This window comes from Palaemon carinicauda, unplaced genomic scaffold, assembly GCF_036898095.1.
Source record: "Palaemon carinicauda isolate YSFRI2023 unplaced genomic scaffold, ASM3689809v2 scaffold541, whole genome shotgun sequence".
NCBI lineage: Eukaryota > Metazoa > Arthropoda > Malacostraca > Decapoda > Palaemonidae > Palaemon > Palaemon carinicauda.
In genome coordinates, this window is record NW_027171807.1 from 52,024 (window position 1) to 64,314 (window position 12,291).

The window sequence follows — 12,291 nt, forward strand, 5'->3', positions numbered from 1 at the left end:
AAGACGAGCTTAGTATAGGCCGACTTAACAGGTTGCATGCCTAGCGAAAACTCAGATGGAGGAGAGCGAGGGGTAGCAGAAACAAAATGATCCGGGTAAACCTCTCTGAAAAGAGCCAGGACCTTGCGAAAGTCAATGGAGGGAGGAGAAGACTTGGGTTCCTCCACGTCCGAAGAGGGATCATCTAGGTGCGCAGCTTCCTCCTCAGAAACCTCATCACCAGAGTGTTGCGAAGCGAGAGGTAAAGTTACAGCGGTATGCTGAACAGCAGAATCCTGACAAACGGGTGCATAAACACTTGCGGTTTCATCCTCAAGTCTCTGTTGAAGAGGATGAGGGCTGGTAGCGACAAAGTCAAGAGGTTGGGATGAAGGAGGTTCTGCGGCGGTTTGAGGAGCAAGTGTGGAGAGAGGCGACTGTATTAAAACCTGAGGTTCAGGCTGCAAAGACTGGTCAAGTAGAGTAGAGGAAGGTAGGTGCATGCGTTGAGGTGGCTGACTCCTAGCATGAGTTTCCTGTCTCAAGAGTTGCGCTTGCTTCAAGGGTTTAGGTGGATGCGCAGTAGCAGGTTCCTGTCTCACGAGTTGAGGTTCTTGAGGTGTGAGCTGCGAGAGTTGAGGTACCGGCTGCGCAGAACGCAGTTCCTGTCTCACGAGTTGAGGTTCTTGAGATGCTAGCCTCAAGAGTTGAGGCTCTCGCCTTGAGGAAAGTTGAGGTAGCAGCTGCGAGAGCTGAGGTGGCTGCCTCAAGGATGGTAGAGGTTGTCGTACCTCAAGAGGTTGTTGCCTCGAAGATGGTCTAACCGCAAGAAAATCTTGCCTCAAAGGAAGAGGAGGATGTAAGGCATAAGACTCCTGTTCCCATTGTTGAGGTTGCCTTAAGGAAGGTGGAGGTTGCTGCACAACGCTGGTAACTGGCAACTCCGAACGCGGTAAGGTAGCTTGAGGAACCTCAACTTCGTACGTCTGGCAGACTGGACTGCGGTGAGGCGGAGCGCTCGCAGGAGGAGGTGTAACCTTCTCTGCCTGAAACTCACGCATTAAGACCGCAAGCTGCGACTGCATGGACTGCAGCAAAGTCATCTTGGGATCAACAGACGATAAGGTCTGTTGAGGCAAAGCCTTAACAGAAGATGAGGTCTGTTGAGGCATCGCCTTACCTCTCTTAGGAGGTGTGCAGTCACCTGATGACTGCGGAGAGTCAGAGCTAACCCAATGACTGCATCCGGGTTGTTGAACTCTTGAGGTCTGGACTTTACGTTTAAGAGGTCTTGAGACCTGAGTCCAGCGTTTTCTCCCCGAAATTTCTTCTGCAGACGAGGAAAATAAGGGCTCAATCGTCTGCGGGTGGGAGTGACGGTCTCTGTAAGACACGCCCGCAACCACCGAGGATACTTCTGTGCGCCGATCAAGGCCTGCCGAACCCTTTTGCCCTTCGACATTGCTTCTCCCCTGGGCTTGGGAGCTTGCAAGAGGTCCCGGACTGGGAGGACGACTGGCACGCACAGAAGTACCCTCACGCACAACACTGACACTGACACTAGCACTCGGCACCGCACTGACACTAGCACTCGGCACAGCACTGGCACTACCACTTCCCACTGCACTTTTGACCTTAAGTTCCTTGACGTCCGCCAAGAGGAACTTGTGGTCACTCACTACCGATTCCACTTTGTCACCTAAAGCCTGAATGGCACGCAAAACATCGGACATATCAGGCTGAGCACAAATAGTAGGTTCGGGGGTAGCCACTACAGGGGGAGGAAAAGGTTGAGGATCATGAGGTGAGGAATAAAGCGAAGAGCGAGCAGAACTCCTCCTAACTCTCTCTCTCTCTAACTTAGTGGTATATTTAAGGAATCGAACAAACTCAAGTTCCGAAAGTCCGGCGCATTCCTCACATCGATCTTCCAACTGACGATATTTCCCTACAGTCGGAACAAGCGGTGTGAGGATCAACCGAGGCCTTCGGAATACGCCTATTACAAGACCTACATCGTCTATGGGGAGGGGCTTGAGAAAGGTCGGACATCTTGAATCAAAGAGCTAGTCAAGGGGGATTCCAAATAAAGCAAAAGATCGTTAACCATTAATCAAATCAAATAAAAGCTATCTAAGCTAATAGAAAAGTTTCCAGTATAGCGAAAGCTGAAATCTTAGAGCAATACTTCACCAAAAACCGTGAACAAGACTCCAAAATTATAAGCGTATCCATGAACGTCTTGCCGGAAGCACAACAGAGGAAAAATTGAGGTGGTGTCAACAAGAAGTACTGCAGTACCTGGCCACAGGTGGCGCTGGTGAGTACACCCCCTTCTAGTATAGTGATCGCTGGCGTATCCCTTCCGTAGAATTCTGTCGGGCAACGGAGTTGACAGCTACATGATTATCGGGTAAGTTTAATATTGAAAAATGTATACATTATATATAGTATATATATATATATATATATATATATATATATATATATATATATATATATATATATATATCCATATCCATATACCAAAGGCACTTCCCCCAATTTTGGGGGGTAGCCGACATCAACAAGAACAAAACAAAAAAAGGGGACCTCTACTCTCTATGTTCCTCCAGCCTAACCAGAGACTCAGCCGAGTTCAGCTGGTACTGTTTTATGCCCCCTGTGGCCGCGGGGGCATAAAACAATTAGAATAGCACCAACGTTATCCCTGCGTGTCGTAAGAGGCGACTAAACGGGACGGGACGAGGGGGCTGGGAACCCCCTCTCCTGTAAAAGTATCCTGTGAGACAGCTACAGTATATATATATATATACAGTATATATATATATATATATATATATATATATATATATATATATATATATATATATATATATACACACATATATATATATACATATATATATATATATATATATATATATATATATATATATATATATATATATATATATATATATATATATATATATATATATAAAGTAGGAAGATGTGATGTAGTTCTAAGGGAATAGTATGGGAAATATGTCTGGGTAATAAGCAAAGCTCTACCTCCAGTTTGTTTCTTCATTATGATCAGAGATAAATGTAAACAAAACATTGGTTGCCATTTTTTAACGTGCTTTTTAGCGTGTTTAGGAAAAGCATGATATAAAATTGCCTTTAATATTTGTGACTGTTTTAGTTTAGGGTACTGTAGTACATGCATTAAGTGTTCTGTACATTAAAGGGTAGTTTGTTAACAGTACTACGTACAAGGGAAGGTTTTAAAAGTCTGAATATACATGTTGAATAAATAGGTAAATATGGTGTCACTACTTCGCGGATTTTCACCTATCGCGGCCGCGTCTGGAACCTATCTACCGCGATAAACGAGGGTTCACTGTATACCACAGGAATACTACTGTATATATTTAAGGTAGTGTAATAATTGCATCTCCCCAAACCTATGGTCATAGCTAGAAAACTCTAAAAATGCAAAGTGTCTTGCAAATAAGTCCATTTGTATTCATACTTTACTGTCCAGACATCAGCAACGAGAGAAGGAAAATAAAAGAACTGCAGCAACCATACGAAGAGGAAAAGAAGATAATAGGAAACGTTCTGTTAATGGAAAAAAAATAGAAAAAAGAAAAGAAAGGGATTTTGACGGAGGAAAAATCTATTTCTGGGCGAGGAACCTGTGTCGCCCAGTGAAATGCTCCTTAGAGCACCATTTCTGAGGCATAAATACTGCTAAATATACCAGAGAAAAAAAGATGCATGGAATGCTAGGAATAAACCCAGCTCGCTCACTCTAATGAGTGTCGGTGTAGTAACTGGGGCGTGTAAGAACCCCGACCATAGGTCCCTCACCAGTTACACCTCTCCTTCTTCTTTAGTTTAACCCTTTTACCCCCAGGCTATTTGGAAATTTCCAACCCTTAACCCCCAGGGGGTTATTTTTTTCCCAGCACATTTTGCAGTATATTTTTTTTAAATTGCTCTAACAGCCTTCATTTTTGTCATAGAGAGGTCAGGTTGGTCTCCTTCTCTTGGAAAATGCCTGAATTTTCTCAAAAAAATTATCAAAAATATGAAAAAAATAATTTTTATAGCATTTTTTTGCAAGGACGTACCGGTACGTCCATGGGGGTAAAGGGATGGCTTTTGTGAAACGTACCAGTACGTCCTTTAGGGGTAAAAGGGTTAACTAGAATAAAGAAGAAAACTAAAGAGATGCCGATGAAAAGGCGAATCCCTCCGTCCGCCAACTGAACTGAACTGTGCCATGAGCAGGATCATACAATTTTTTCTTTTCCAAATACACTGTCTTGTAAGCAATAGCTGTACATATTTAAATGGGTGACTCCAGCACAACAGCAAACACAATTAGCAATGGGCATTAAATACACAAAGTATAGTTTAGAACATAGTCTTATCCGATTTGCACACAATTGCCCAGACAAATTATTGCAAGCTTTTACTAAATTTTGATCAACTTGTACTTCGTAAATCTCTTTATTCCGTTAATAACAGTGACTCTCAACTGACACCCGATAATGAGACTTCAGTCTGGTCTAACCTTTCATACTCAAAGAGGCCAAAAACTTCTAAATTACCAAGAGTGGCTTAGAACAGCAGTATGAAATGCATTAAATTTGCATTGGTTATAGTCTAAAAGACTACTCTATTATACCACTTTCAATAAGTCACAATCGATATTGGATAAAATTATAGTTACAAAACGGAACAAGATTTTGAACAAAATCAATTTTTCCTCTGGTAAATAAAGTGCTTTCACTGAATTTGGCCTTCATTTCAACAGCAATTAACCTAAAACCCATTAGAATATCCAAGGATATTTTATAGAAATCTAATGGTTTTTGCTCAGCCGTACGCTCGCAAGAGAGAAACATGTGCTGGCAAGCAATACATGCTGAGCTGCGCACGCTAACCCCATTGATTATTATTTATGAGATAATTAAGTGTCATTTTCAGAGAAAACGGACATTTTTTTATAGGCAACACCTGTTTTATAGTACAAAAAGCTTTTTTTCATCTGTCCATAACTATAATAAAAGGTAATTTTTATTATTATGCTGAGAACACGGACAATTTTTTATAGGCAACACCTGTTTTAAAATACAAAAGCTTTTTTTCGTCTGTCCATAACTATAATAAAACTCTATTTGATTATTATGCTGAGAAAAGACCTAGGATGATTTGGTATTGGAAAACGGTAAATTTAATTGTATTTCCAGATATATAAAGACATGACCTAACCTAAAGTAAACCCCATCGTATACTCAGCTACGTCAACGTGTCCTTCCGGCTGCAAACCCCAGTAAACTCTCCTAGGATTAGTTGGTGGGTGCGTCCACTATTCTACAAACGACCTAAATCCTTTGAATTGTATACTATTAAAATAACTTTCTTTATAAATAACAATCAATTATGGTAAAATAACATATAAGAAAAAATCCCACAGAATTTAATCAAAACTTTATAATACTTTTGCGTAAATTTGTTATGGTGCGGACTAGCCTACCTCGTGCATTCAAAGTCTGCCTTACCTGGTAGGCTACCCATTGACCTGCATTGCCTACCTCCTGCATTCAAAGTCTGCCTTAGCTGGTAGGCTACCCAATGACCAGCATTGCCTACCTCCTGCATTCAAAGTCTGCCTTACCTGGTAGGCTACCCATTGACCAGCATTGCCTACCTCCTGCATTCAAAGTCTGCCTTACCTGGTAGGCTACCCATTGACCAGCATTGCCTACCTCCTGCATTCAAAGTCTGCCTTACCTGGTAGGCTACCCAATGACCTGCATTCAAAGTCTGCCTTACCTGGTAGGCTACCCAATGACCAGCATTGCCTACCTCCTGCATTCAAAGTCTGCCTTAGCTGGTAGGCTACCCAATGACCAGCATTGCCTACCTCCTGCATTCAAAGTCTGCCTTAGCTGGTAGGCTACCAATGACCTGCATTGCCTACCTCCTGCATTCTAAGTCTGCCTTAGCTGGTAGGCTACCCATTGACCTGCATTGCCTACCTCCTGCATTCAAAGTCTGCCTTAGCTGGTAGGCTACCAATGACCAGCATTGCCTACCTCCTGCATTCAAAGTCTGCCTTAGCTGGTAGGCTACCCATTGCCCTGCATTGCCTACCTCCTGCATTCAAAGTCTGCCTTAGCTGGTAGGCTACCCATTGCCCTGCATTGCCTACCTCCTGCATTCAAAGTCTGCCTTACCTTGTAGGCTACCCAATGCCCTGCATTGCCTACCTCGTGCATTCAAAGTCTGCCTTACCTGGTAGGCTACCAAATGACCACCATTGCCTACCTCCTGCATTCAAAGTCTGCCTTACCTGGTAGGCTACCCAATGCCCTGCATTGCCTACCTCGTGCATTCAAAGTCTGCCTTACCTGGTAGGCTACCAAATGACCACCATTGCCTACCTCCTGCATTCAAAGTCTGCCTTAGCTGGTAGGCTACCAAATGACCTGCATTGCCTACCTCCTGCATTCAAAGTCTGCCTTACCTGGTAGGCTACCCAATGCCCTGCATTGCCTACCTCGTGCATTCAAAGTCTGCCTTACCTGGTAGGCTACCAAATGACCACCATTGCCTACCTCCTGCATTCAAAGTCTGCCTTACCTGGTAGGCTACCCAATGCCCTGCATTGCCTACCTCGTGCATTCAAAGTCTGCCTTACCTGGTAGGCTACCAAATGACCACCATTGCCTACCTCCTGCATTCAAAGTCTGCCTTACCTGGTAGGCTACCCATTGACCAGCATTGCCTACCTCCTGCATTCAAAGTCTGCCTTACCTGGTAGGCTACCCAATGCCCTGCATTGCCTACCTCCTGCATTCAAAGTCTGCCTTACCTGGTAGGCTACCCAATGCCCTGCATTGCCTACCTCGTGCATTCAAAGTCTGCCTTACCTGGTAGGCTACCCAATGCCCTGCATTCCCTACCTCGTGCATTCAAAGTCTGCCTTACCTGGTAGGCTACCCAATGCCCTGCATTGCCTACCTCCTGCATTCAAAGTCTGCCTTACCTGGTTGGCTACCAAATGACCAGCATTGCCTACCTCCTGCATTCAAAGTCTGCCTTACCTGGTAAGCTACCCAATGACCAGCATTGCCTACCTCCTGCATTCAAAGTCTGCCTTACCTGGTAGGCTACCCAATGCCCTGCATTGCCTACCTCGTGCATTCAAAGTCTGCCTTACCTGGTAGGCTACCCAATGCCCTGCATTGCCTACCTCGTGCATTCAAAGTCTGCCTTACCTGGTAGGCTACCAAATGACCTGCATTGCCTACCTCCTGCATTCAAAGTCTGCCTTACCTGGTAGGCTACCAAATGACCAGCATTGCCTACCTCCTGCATTCAAAGTCTGCCTTACCTGGTTGGCTACCAAATGACCAGCATTGCCTACCTCCTGCATTCAAAGTCTGCCTTACCTGGTAAGCTACCCAATGACCAGCATTGCCTACCTCCTGCATTCAAAGTCTGCCTTACCTGGTAGGCTACCCAATGCCCTGCATTGCCTACCTCGTGCATTCAAAGTCTGCCTTACCTGGTAGGCTACCCAATGCCCTGCATTGCCTACCTCGTGCATTCAAAGTCTGCCTTACCTGGTAGGCTACCAAATGACCTGCATTGCCTACCTCCTGCATTCAAAGTCTGCCTTACCTGGTAGGCTACCAAATGACCAGCATTGCCTACCTCCTGCATTCAAAGTCTGCCTTACCTGGTAGGCTACCAATGACCAGCATTGCCTACCTCGTGCATTCAAAGTCTGCCTTAGCTGGTAGGCTACCAAATGACCAGCATTGCCTACCTCGTGCATTCAAAGTCTGCCTTACCTGGTAGGCTACCAATGACCAGCATTGCCTACCTCGTGCATTCAAAGTCTGCCTTAGCTGGTAGGCTACCCAATGACCTGCATTGCCTACCTCGTGCATTCAAAGTCTGCCTTACCTGGTAGGCTACCAATGACCAGCATTGCCTACCTCGTGCATTCAAAGTCTGCCTTAGCTGGTAGGCTACCAAATGACCTGCATTGCCTACCTCCTGCATTCAAAGTCTGCCTTACCTGGTAGGCTACCAATGACCAGCATTGCCTACCTCCTGCATTCAAAGTCTGCCTTAGCTGGTAGGCTACCCAATGACCTGCATTGCCTACCTCGTGCATTCAAAGTCTGCCTTACCTGGTAGGCTACCCATTGACCTGCATTGCCTACCTCGTGCATTCAAAGTCTGCCTTACCTGGTAGGCTACCCATTGAAATGCATTGCCTACCTCCTGCATTCAAAGTCTGCCTTAGCTGGTAGGCTACCATATGACCTGCATTGCCTACCTCCTGCATTCAAAGTCTGCCTTACCTGGTAGGCTACCAAATGACCTGCATTGCCTACGTCCTGCATTCAAAGTCTGCCTTACCTGGTAGGCTACCCATTGACCTGCATTGCCTACCTCGTGCATTCAAAGTCTGCCTTAGCTGGTAGGCTACCAAATGACCAGCATTGCCTACCTCGTGCATTCAAAGTCTGCCTTACCTGGTAGGCTACCCATTGACCTGCATTGCCTACCTCGTGCATTCAAAGTCTGCCTTACCTGGTAGGCTACCAAATGACCTGCATTGCCTACCTCCTGCATTCAAAGTCTGCCTTACCTGGTAGGCTACCCATTGACCTGCATTGCCTACCTCGTGCATTCAAAGTCTGCCTTACCTGGTAGGCTACCCATTGACCTGCATTGCCTACCTCGTGCATTCAAAGTCTGCCTTACCTTGTAGGCTACCAAATGACCACCATTGCCTACCTCCTGCATTCAAAGTCTGCCTTACCTGGTAGGCTACCAAATGACCTGCATTGCCTACCTCGTGCATTCAAAGTCTGCCTTACCTGGTAGGCTACCAAATGACCACCATTGCCTACCTCGTGCATTCAAAGTCTGCCTTACCTGGTAGGCTACCCATTGACCTGCATTGCCTACCTCGTGCATTCAAAGTCTGCCTTACCTGGTAGGCTACCAAATGACCTGCATTGCCTACCTCCTGCATTCAAAGTCTGCCTTACCTGGTAGGCTACCCATTGACCTGCATTGCCTACCTCGTGCATTCAAAGTCTGCCTTACCTGGTAGGCTACCCATTGACCTGCATTGCCTACCTTGTGCATTCAAAGTCTGCCTTACCTTGTAGGCTACCCAATGACCACCATTGCCTACCTCGTGCATTCAAAGTCTGCCTTACCTGGTAGGCTACCCATTGACCTGCATTGCCTACCTCGTGCATTCAAAGTCTGCCTTACCTGGTAGGCTACCAAATGACCTGCATTGCCTACCTCCTGCATTCAAAGTCTGCCTTACCTGGTAGGCTACCCATTGACCTGCATTGCCTACCTCGTGCATTCAGTCTGCCTTACCTGGTAGGCTACCCATTGACCTGCATTGCCTACCTCGTGCATTCAAAGTCTGCCTTACCTGGTAGGCTACCAAATGACCTGCATTGCCTACCTCGTGCATTCAAAGTCTGCCTTACCTGGTAGGCTACCCATTGACCTGCATTGCCTACCTCGTGCATTCAAAGTCTGCCTTACCTGGTAGGCTACCCATTGACCTGCATTGCCTACCTCGTGCATTCAAAGTCTGCCTTAGCTGGTAGGCTACCAAATGACCTGCATTGCCTACCTCCTGCATTCAAAGTCTGCCTTACCTGGTAGGCTACCCATTGACCTGCATTGCCTACCTCGTGCATTCAAAGTCTGCCTTACCTGGTAGGCTACCCATTGACCTGCATTGCCTACCTCCTGCATTCAAAGTCTGCCTTACCTGGTAGGCTACCCATTGACCTGCATTGCCTACCTCGTGCATTCAAAGTCTGCCTTACCTGGTAGGCTACCAATGCCCTGCATTGCCTACCTCGTGCATTCAAAGTCTGCCTTACCTGCTAGGCTACCAAATGACCTGCATTGCCTACCTCATGCATTCTAAGTCTGCCTTACCTGGTAGGCTACCCATTGACCTGCATTGCCTACCTCGTGCATTCAAAGTCTGCCTTACCTGGTAGGCTACCCATTGACCTGCATTGCCTACCTCGTGCATTCAAAGTCTGCCTTACCTGGTAGGCTACCCATTGACCTGCATTGCCTACCTCGTGCATTCAAAGTCTGCCTTACCTGGTAGGCTACCCATTGACCTGCATTGCCTACCTCGTGCATTCAAAGTCTGCCTTACCTGGTAGGCTACCAATGCCCTGCATTGCCTACCTCGTGCATTCAAAGTCTGCCTTACCTGGTAGGCTACCAAATGACCTGCATTGCCTACCTCATGCATTCTAAGTCTGCCTTACCTGGTAGGCTACCCATTGACCTGCATTGCCTACCTCCTGCATTCAAAGTCTGTCTTAGCTGGTAGGCTACCAAATGACCTGCATTGCCTACCTCCTGCATTCAAAGTCTGCCTTAGCTGGTAGGCTACCCATTGACCTGCATTGCCTACCTCGTGCATTCAAAGTCTGCCTTAGCTGGTAGGCTACCCATTGACCTGCATTGCCTACCTCATGCATTCAAAGTCTGCCTTACCTGGTAGGCTACCAAATGACCTGCATTGCCTACCTCGTGCATTCAAAGTCTGCCTTACCTGGTAGGCTACCAATGCCCTGCATTGCCTACCTCGTGCATTCAAAGTCTGCCTTACCTGGTAGGCTACCAAATGACCTGCATTGCCTACCTCATGCATTCTAAGTCTGCCTTACCTGGTAGGCTACCCATTGACCTGCATTGCCTACCTCCTGCATTCAAAGTCTGCCTTACCTGGTAGGCTACCCATTGACCTGCATTGCCTACCTCCTGCATTCAAAGTCTGCCTTACCTGGTAGGCTACCAAATGACCTGCATTGCCTACCTCCTGCATTCAAAGTCTGCCTTAGCTGGTAGGCTACCAAATGACCTGCATTGCCTACCTCCTGCATTCAAAGTCTGCCTTACCTGGTAGGCTACCCATTGACCTGCATTGCCTACCTCCTGCATTCAAAGTCTGCCTTAGCTGGTAGGCTACCCATTGACCTGCATTGCCTACCTCGTGCATTCAAAGTCTGCCTTACCTGGTAGGCTACCCATTGACCTGCATTGCCTACCTCGTGCATTCAAAGTCTGCCTTACCTGGTAGGCTATTAATGCCCTGCATTGCCTACCTCGTGCATTCAAAGTCTGCCTTAGCTGGTAGGCTACCAAATGACCTGCATTGCCTACCTCCTGCATTCAAAGTCTGCCTTAGCTGGTAGGCTACCCATTGACCTGCATTGCCTACCTCCTGCATTCAAAGTCTGCCTTAGCTGGTAGGCTACCCATTGACCTGCATTGCCTACCTCGTGCATTCAAAGTCTGCCTTACCTGGTAGGCTACCCATTGACCTGCATTGCCTACCTCGTGCATTCAAAGTCTGCCTTACCTGGTAGGCTACCAATGCCCTGCATTGCCTACCTCGTGCATTCAAAGTCTGCCTTACCTGGTAGGCTACCAAATGACCTGCATTGCCTACCTCATGCATTCTAAGTCTGCCTTACCTGGTAGGCTACCAAATGACCTGCATTGCCTACCTCATGCATTCTAAGTCTGCATTACCTGGTAGGCTACCCATTGACCTGCATTGCCTACCTCCTGCATTCAAAGTCTGCCTTAGCTGGTAGGCTACCCATTGACCTGCATTGCCTACCTCGTGCATTCAAAGTCTGCCTTACCTGGTAGGCTACCCATTGACCTGCATTGCCTACCTCGTGCATTCAAAGTCTGCCTTACCTGGTAGGCTACCAATGCCCTGCATTGCCTACCTCGTGCATTCAAAGTCTGCCTTACCTGGTAGGCTACCAAATGACCTGCATTGCCTACCTCATGCATTCTAAGTCTGCCTTACCTGGTAGGCTACCAAATGACCTGCATTGCCTACCTCATGCATTCAAAGTCTGCCTTACCTGGTAGGCTACCAAATGACCTGCATTGCCTACCTCATGCATTCTAAGTCTGCCTTACCTGGTAGGCTACCAAATGACCTGCATTGCCTACCTCATGCATTCAAAGTCTGCCTTACCTGGTAGGCTACCCATTGACCTGCATTGCCTACCTCCTGCATTCAAAGTCTGCCTTAGCTGGTAGGCTACCCATTGACCTGCATTGCCTACCTCGTGCATTCAAAGTCTGCCTTACCTGGTAGGCTACCCATTGACCTGCATTGCCTACCTCGTGCATTCAAAGTCTGCCTTACCTGGTAGGCTACCCATTGACCTGCATTGCCTACCTCCTGCATTCAAAGTCTGCCTT